The sequence below is a fragment of the Lepidothrix coronata genome, unplaced genomic scaffold (genome assembly GCF_001604755.1).
Source record: "Lepidothrix coronata isolate B3197 unplaced genomic scaffold, Lepidothrix_coronata-1.0 Scaffold22, whole genome shotgun sequence".
Taxonomy (NCBI): Eukaryota; Metazoa; Chordata; class Aves; order Passeriformes; family Pipridae; genus Lepidothrix; species Lepidothrix coronata.
This window is the reverse complement of record NW_016690202.1, coordinates 5,297,078-5,304,977: the sequence shown is the minus strand read 5'-3', so window position 1 is coordinate 5,304,977 and position 7,900 is coordinate 5,297,078. Positions and strand designations below refer to the sequence as shown.

The window sequence follows — 7,900 nt, the reverse complement described above, 5'->3', positions numbered from 1 at the left end:
TGGGGTTTTTGCTTTGGACTCTGCTCCCCTAGGTTGATTTGGGGCAGGAGTGCATTAGATGAACTCTTGGTGTGCAACTTCTAATTTGGCTTCATCCAAGGGAAGACTGATCCATGCTCTGTGATGCAAACCAAGGTGAGGGTGATGGAGAACTGCACACTTCTTATAAAACTAAAGGGCTGGTGTTTGCAGTATGCTCCACTGATTTAGAAACTATTTCAAATCAGTTTAATAATTTTTACTTTTTCACAGTTCAATACATTTGAACTGTGGATTGGTGGATTAGTGTGCCTTTTAAACTGTCTCTGCTAGGTCTCCCAGTTTCTGAAAGCTCCTTCACAGTGTTTAGTGTTATTATAGATGTCCCTAGATGAAATCATCATTATGTGGGAAAGGCAACAGAAATTAAAAAACAGCTGTTAGATATTTCTGCAAAAACAAACCTATCCCTCAATGAATTCCTGTTTTCCCCAAGACCTGTTGAGTGCTGGAGATCCAGCCCGAGAGTAATGTGCCTGTGGCCTTAGTGAGCCAAATGCACACTGCCTGTGCTGTCTGCAGCAGCAAAGCAATGCACACTGCCTGTGCTGTCTGCAGCAGCAAAGCTGTTGTAGGCTCAGCTAGTAGCTGGATGCAAGCCAAGTCAGGGTCCTGGAGGCTGTAGACACAAGCCAAAGAGTTGTGGTCAAATACTTGGCAGCTCTTAGACCACAGAAACCAAATGAATAGAGGAGTTCCATTTGGCTCCATTGTCGCTACTGAGTTGATGCGTGGAATACAGAACTGTGACCTACTGATTTGCAATGGCAGCACAGCAGCTGGAGGACTGGAAAAGTAGGATGCTTTAATCCCAGGGGCTTTGTGTTTTTTTTTTTAATTTATAGGGAGATCTTCAAAACACACACAAAGGAGCTAAATGTGACACACAGTAAAAACAGGAACAGTGTTTTCAGGGGATCAGAATCAGGACAAATTGCTTCCCTACAATTGTCTACCTATATCTACCAGCCTACCTGGCTGGTACCACAGGACTTGCTAGGATCCCCTCATAGATGGGAGGTGTGGTGGAAGCATACTTAATTTGGATTTAAAGTGCCTGACAAGGACATCTTGAGAGGGAAGTTAGTGATCTGGTGCACTAGCTTCACAAAGGATGTGACTGGTACCATGTCTGTGAAGGCTGACAGTGGTGAAGGCTGACAATAACGCAGATGAAAGGGCAGCCATGAAAAGGATCAGTGAAAGCAACAGTAATGAGAGGGAAATACCAGAGACAGGGGCCATGGTATATTACCAGCACTGATGAAATCCCTGAACCTTTGTCCCGTCGTGGCAACTTTTCATCTTTCCTTTCAGATTGTCTAGAGTGGCAGCAGAGATCTAGAAATGGAGAAGGATATGGTGGTCATGAGAAAGCAGGTAGGAAGGCACCGAGTCCTTGAGTCATGCTCCCTCATGTGGGGAGGCTGTTGGGGGTGTGCAGTGGTGAGGCAGGCAGTGTACCTACCAAAAACTCATTTCAGTGCTAGTGAGTGATTTAGATCCCAGACAACCACAGGTTTCTTTGTAATTATTTTTCAAATAATCTCACAAAAGAACTGTGTCATTTAAATGAACAGCAGATTACTTCCGGTGCAGGTCAAAGAGGTACAAGCATTTCTGCTACACCCAAAATGCACCAAAACCACTGAAACTTACTGGGACAAGTTGAAGCAACCTTCAGCTCCTTACTCCATACCACAGCTCCTGTGTAAACATGCTGGTGTGCGTGTCTTGGGATGGAATGACAAGCCCAGTTAGCTATTATGCTGCTTTCACCACGAGAAGCAGAAAAATCCTAATAACTCAGACAAGAAGCCTCATGTTAACTGTGGAGCTTGCAAGTCCTTGTTCTGGGCCATAACAAGTAGGTGTGACGAGAGGGGTTGGAGCTAAAGCCCTGGTGCTGCAGCTGTATCCCTGTGCCGGCATTATCACTGCTTCGATGCAGACGTGGAATCCCCTACCTGATAGTGTATTGTGGTGGTCAGTGAGGACAGGGTTCACAGCTGGTTTGATTATAGTACAGGACACCGGAAAGGAAGTGATTTTTGGAAAGCAGAAATTCAAGGTGGGGCAAAACTATTTTCTCCTTGCCTAAACCAGCCACACATAGACTTGTCTAGATTTGAATATGGGTGGTGTATTTTTTAGAAGGTATTCACCAAGACAATTTTAAAACAACTTGGCTCCTGGCTAGTCAGATCTTCACACCTTTAAATTGTGTTCATTGTACATGCTTAGCTACAAACTCTGTCAGGTAAAAAAGCAACAGTATATAGTGTATTAGGGTGTATTAGGCCAATATCTTGTAAACTCTGAATCTCATCCTGTTTCACATGGCTTTGGCCCTCATTAATCTTATCTCATGCCCGCCTTTGAAATTAAAATGTTTGCTGGTGTAATTATTGCTATGTAATAAGAAATACTGTAGAAATTATTTTTATGTGCAGCCTGCAACAAAACAGGTACAAATTTGTGGATCACACGTAAGTCACAGAAAAATCTGTAGTTTGGTAGTAAACTCTGCAGGTTTAAAAAAAAGTTGTTTCTTCAAATCCAGCCCAGTGGGACTGAAAGCAGGATTGACTTCTGACTGCTCTGATTCAGTGCTTCCAGGACAGTCCTTAAGAGGCATGTATTTGGGGGAACTCAACACCTAGTTTCCTAAGTTCTTATATCTGATTTTAAGTATGCATTAGCAAAATTAAGATGGCCCAGTCTCACAAGTGCTATGTGAAAGCTCAGAATGAAACAGCATGTGAAGTCATAAAATAGCAAATGGCAACATTAATTTGGAAGCAAATAAAAGACAGCAATTTTTGTTTGAATTTTCTTTGTTTTAAAGCCACAGAGGAGCAAATAACTTGGTTATACAAATAATGGGGTTTTTCAAGGTGCTTCTTATTAGGAGATTCTGATCGAGACTTACTGTTTGTTCTCTGTATCCAAAGGATGAATATTTTGCCTTTTACAAAATAATTATTTTATAACCCGAGGACTTATACCTGCAGCTACACTTGTTTTTCATCACACTCTTCTGACGTAAGAAGCACTCATGAATCACAATCTAAACTTCAAATTCATGTCCTTTTAGAAGCCACTGTAACAGAAGCATGGCAAGTCATTGAGGTAGTTGGCAAAGCAAAGCTTGTCAGTACACTTATATTGCAGGCATGTAACCTGTTTTCCCTTCCTCCATCTGCTGCATCAGTTTAGGGTTGGGTAGACATTAGGCAAAACAATAGCTGCTATCACCTCAGAAATATGTATAATTCCCCTTTAGCTTGCAGCCTTTTCTATCCCATACTATTGTATCAAGATTTTGACATCACACTTTTAAGTGCATTACTGAATCTGAGGGAAAGGGACCTAAAACATAGCGGGAGCCATGGTTTTGCCAGGAACACTAGTAGACCATGAGAAGACCATAAACAGATGGTCCATTAAATGCATGTCCTTTATGAGAGTGGGGAATATAATTCACACACTAAAACCCATGGCCTTGGGCCACCCTCACAGCCGGGACACCTGCACAGTAGAAGAGTGCTGCACATTTTCCAAGGTTGGATATGGAGGGTTTCTCAAACAGAGTCTGCAAACACTCAGCCTGGAGAACCGTGCAAGACTGAGCTCCCCTTCCCCTCTGTAGGTAGAGCAAAGCAGTGGAGAGGGGTGTTGAAGTGCCAGTGGGGCCAGGCTTGGTTCAGTGGAGGCTGCAGGGAACAACAGACCTTCATGGAAGCTATACTGCACCAGGTTAGTGAAGCACTGCTCAAGTTACCCGAGGTTACTGCCTCTGTGCTCTGGGTGTAAGGCACAACCAGAAAATGTTTCAGTGCAAGAGGTGTCTAATGCCCATGTGCATTTCTTCTGGGAAATAATCCTCTGAGATCACTGTGGATTTTAAGTGTCACTACCATCCTTTTCTCCCTAGTGCCAGCCCCCAAATCTCACTGTGCCCAGGTGATGCACTCAATGTAGCTACTTGATGATAGAGAAAAGATGGATAGTCAAAGTGAAAATACTCCAATAATGGGGATGGGAGATGAGAGAGTAAGTGGCAACAGCAGAGAAAGTTTAAGGCTTTTTCTGAGCCAGAGAGTTTCCCTTTTTAGAAGTAAAATCAGGACATGGAACAAACAAGGACAAATTGAAAGAGAAAGTATCCCCGTGTGTCTTGTTTTTTGTTTTCTCTTAGGCTCAGACTTGTACTATATTGGAGCCAAAACTCCTATTGCAGGCATCTGTTTTGAGACTGTAGGGTTATTTGTTTGGTTGTTTTGGTTTTTTTAGTCTCATTTTTCTTCCTTTTATTTTTGCTTCTTTCTCCCCTCTAACTTTATTTTAGTAATATTTTCTCAGCTTTTGTCAGCTCTGTTCCTCTTTTATCTTTTCCTCTCCTGTCTCTGCAGGCATCTTCAGCTGCACTTGTCTGCTCAGTGCACTATCTTGCAGAGTTAGTAGATCCTTCAGATGACCAGTGCTCAAGCTTTAGAAAGATCTATTCTTTCTTTTTGTTTTCTCTCTTTTCTTTTCCCCCACAACTTTTTACTATCTGCAAAACTAACTGGGGAGTGGGAGAAAGGCTCTCTTTCCTTCCAAGGACACAGTGCCACCTTACTTGGAAGTGGTTTTCCCTGACTTCTGCAGCTAATGGAATAATTTCCCCTCCCAGCTAAGATGAATCTGTCTCCCAGTGAATGAGACATCTGTATGAGGGTTATTGGCAACCAGACTTATCATTCTCTCTCTCAAATAATGGGTTTAATTTTCATGTTCATTAAGGTTGCTCAACACCTGGGAAAGTGTTGCTTTTAGGACTCTCTAGTCTCCCTGGCTGGTGTGAAAGGGGTTTTGGCACAAGTGAGAATAAAGACCAATACGGTCATTACCTGCTGTTCGAAATGACTTATTACTTACTTTCTTTGTGATACTGGTGCTATCAGTGATATTAGAGAAGGAAGTTCTTACCACTAGAAACAATGTACAGTAACTTGGAGGATTTCAAATTTACTCACATTTTTGCCTATTAGGTAGTGCATAATGCCCATTAGGTAATACAGCTTGAGCCCAGTTTTAGTCTCCAAAACATAAAAAAAAAAAAATCTTCATTTTTTAAAGATGTTGAGGGATTCATCCACTTTGGGATTAATTTTTATTTGTAGAGTACAGATGGCCCAGCTATACCATCTTCACATGGAATTAACCCAAATACCTCAATTGCAAGAATTAGTTTTGCATGTGCACTCATTTTCTTCTCCTTGGATACATTCATTTGTAGGATGTTTATGAGAAGAACTTTTGCATGGCCTGAGCTTTGTCTGATGTAGAGATGGATAAAGCCCAGTTATCACTAAGCACTACAGACAAGATATGATTCTATATGCCTAGTTTGTGTGGAGCACAATTTTGCTTTAAAAACAATGGTTACTTTATTTTTCAGTGTTGTCCCCTGAACAATAATTAGAGAGAAAACCTCTGTATTTCTTCTTTAATTTATAAAACATTAATCCTAATCTGTGCTCAAAAATAAGTAGGTCTTTTGAGTTTCAAAAAGATGACATTTTATGATCCTTCCATTGTTCCTTTTTCAGTCAAAAATTTCCCTTTAAATGACTTGCACATAAGTCATTTGCACAACACTGGCACTTCTTGACCTCATACTTTCATAATAACTGTTGTAATTCGCTTCAGTCGTTTTCTTTTTCGGTGGGATGACATATACCTCCATTAGAGGACCTTTTAAGTCACTTCTTTTTTGAAGGAAATAAAACCAGATGTCAAGTCCAAGTAGGTTTTCTCTGTTTTAAAGTCTCCCTGCAAAAGTATCTGATGCATCACCCTAAAGGCCACAAGGAGCGTGAGTTTGCAGATATGTGTGACTACATCTTCTCAAGGTCACAATTTTCAGTGACCAGGGCACAGCATTGCACAATGACAAAAATTGCCAACCTTTGTTCTGGTAAGCCACTAGGTCTCAAATATGTTCCACTTGCAACCAGTTCTGTCTTCATAGAGGGTCTTCTGGAGTTTGCAATGCGCTGTAGCAGATACAGAAATGCTTTAGTAGTTTAATTATGCACTCAGTAAATCTCATAACAATGGGGTATTTAATTTTATATTGTCCTTATTTTTAATAAGATGCAGAGTATTAACTTCAGATGTCAGAATTCAGGTAGTACATACCTTTCTATTGCTTCTTCAGGCTGTCAGCAAATTTCGAAAGACATTGTGATTCATGTACTGTTCACCTTTCCATTTTCACCTCAGAAACCATGAGCATTGGAGACAAGACAGTAAGGACAAGACAGACTTTGAAGCAATTCTGCAGAAGTAGGTAAATCTGACAGGAGTTTCTGCAGTGGTAGTGAATTTCCAGGTATTTGTTACACACACACACGCCCACACACACACACTCACTCTCTCTCTCTCCCTCTGTGTATGTCTGTGTGTATATATATATATATATGTATATATATATATGTGTGTATATATATATATATATATGTATATATGAATGTGTTGTAAGAGGTCCTGGATTCATTTAAAAGTATGGTATGATATAATGCTTCCACCCTTTATCCCTTTGTTGTGATGTCTTAGAATTTAGGCATCCATTGAAACATTAATACACATTTTGCACTAGGCGATAAAAGCAATATTTTACCCCCTTCAATCTCGGTCTTTTAATTTTTTTTCTAATTCTTTGTACACTGTTGTTCCTTTGGCTTCTGCTTTCAAGTTCAATCTTTTAATTTTCCCTATGTAATGAAATTCCAATTACCAACTGTTTTCCATTTGTCAGTGTGGCTACCTCATAATTCTTCTCCTTTTCTTTCTCGCATGATCATCCCTCTCTTTTTCCATCCTGCCATTCTGTATGTAAAAGTAAAGATCCCTCCTTTGCTGCTCCAAAACTTTCAGGGAGTGAGAGTTTTGCCTGCTACTTCACCTTTGGCTACAATGATGAAAGCTCTTCATTGATTCAAATGATTAAAAAAGTAATACATTTAGTATACAACTCAATTTAAGTGCAATATCTTCCTCAACAAGGCAGAAGAAAGGTGTTGGGAGAAGAAAGAGGAGAGAGGATGACTGTCTTCCTGCACTTCTTTATTACAAATTTTCACATGTATACAAACCAATTGCCATTTATAGCTTGCATGTGAGAACAAAAATTAGGCACATACTAAAACTTGAAAATAGATTCTTTTTGATATTAAATTACTCTTGTCATTTTAATGTTTTCTGACTAGAACTGCATATGTGTGCTCTTACCAACACCATACACTGGCTGTGGGGAAAGCTTTTTCTTTTTACGGCTTCTTACAGGTAAGAAGTATATTTCATCCATAATTTTGTAAAAGTGGAATCAATGTGGTAAGTATTGAAGTGGGGTCCTGTGTTTCTATTTTTCCCCAGATCCCCAGAAAAAATATAAGCTGTAAAGGACATAGTGTGTTCTGTTTAGAAAGATAAAACTAGTTCTCCCCTTCTAATTGCGGCTTTTGGCAGTTCACACAAGCTGAGTCTTTCACGGCAAGTACCAAAGTTAGGCTACGTGTCCACTGCATTTCTCCACTTACTAGGCAACTCCAGTTTTCACTTAGAAGCAGCATTAGTATCATAAAGCTGATTACATTTGGAACAAAACTTTTGTATTGATACCATGACTGATGTAAAGGCCATTTTCTATTACGTAATGAATTACTTCAGAAACTGACAGGTTTTAGCACAGGTGGCCATTAGCTGCCAAGAAATAACTGACCCAAAGCTTATTGTTTACTAGCTGTAAGTGTCAAACCAGGCAGCCATTACATCAAGAATGAAATAATGTAATTCCCTTTTCTGTACCTTG

The 7,900-nt window shown here is 40.1% G+C and overlaps 1 long non-coding RNA gene across 1 annotated transcript; it reads left to right on the top strand.

Moving 5' to 3' along the window:
* The first annotated feature begins 793 nt into the window (after positions 1-793).
* LOC108494042 lies at positions 794-7,375 on the top strand. Its single transcript, XR_001873707.1, has 5 exons — positions 794-834; positions 1,357-1,419; positions 3,692-3,798; positions 6,313-6,379; positions 7,299-7,375. It is a non-coding gene; the product is annotated as an uncharacterized LOC108494042 (long non-coding RNA).
* Positions 7,376-7,900: the final 525 nt, after the last annotated feature.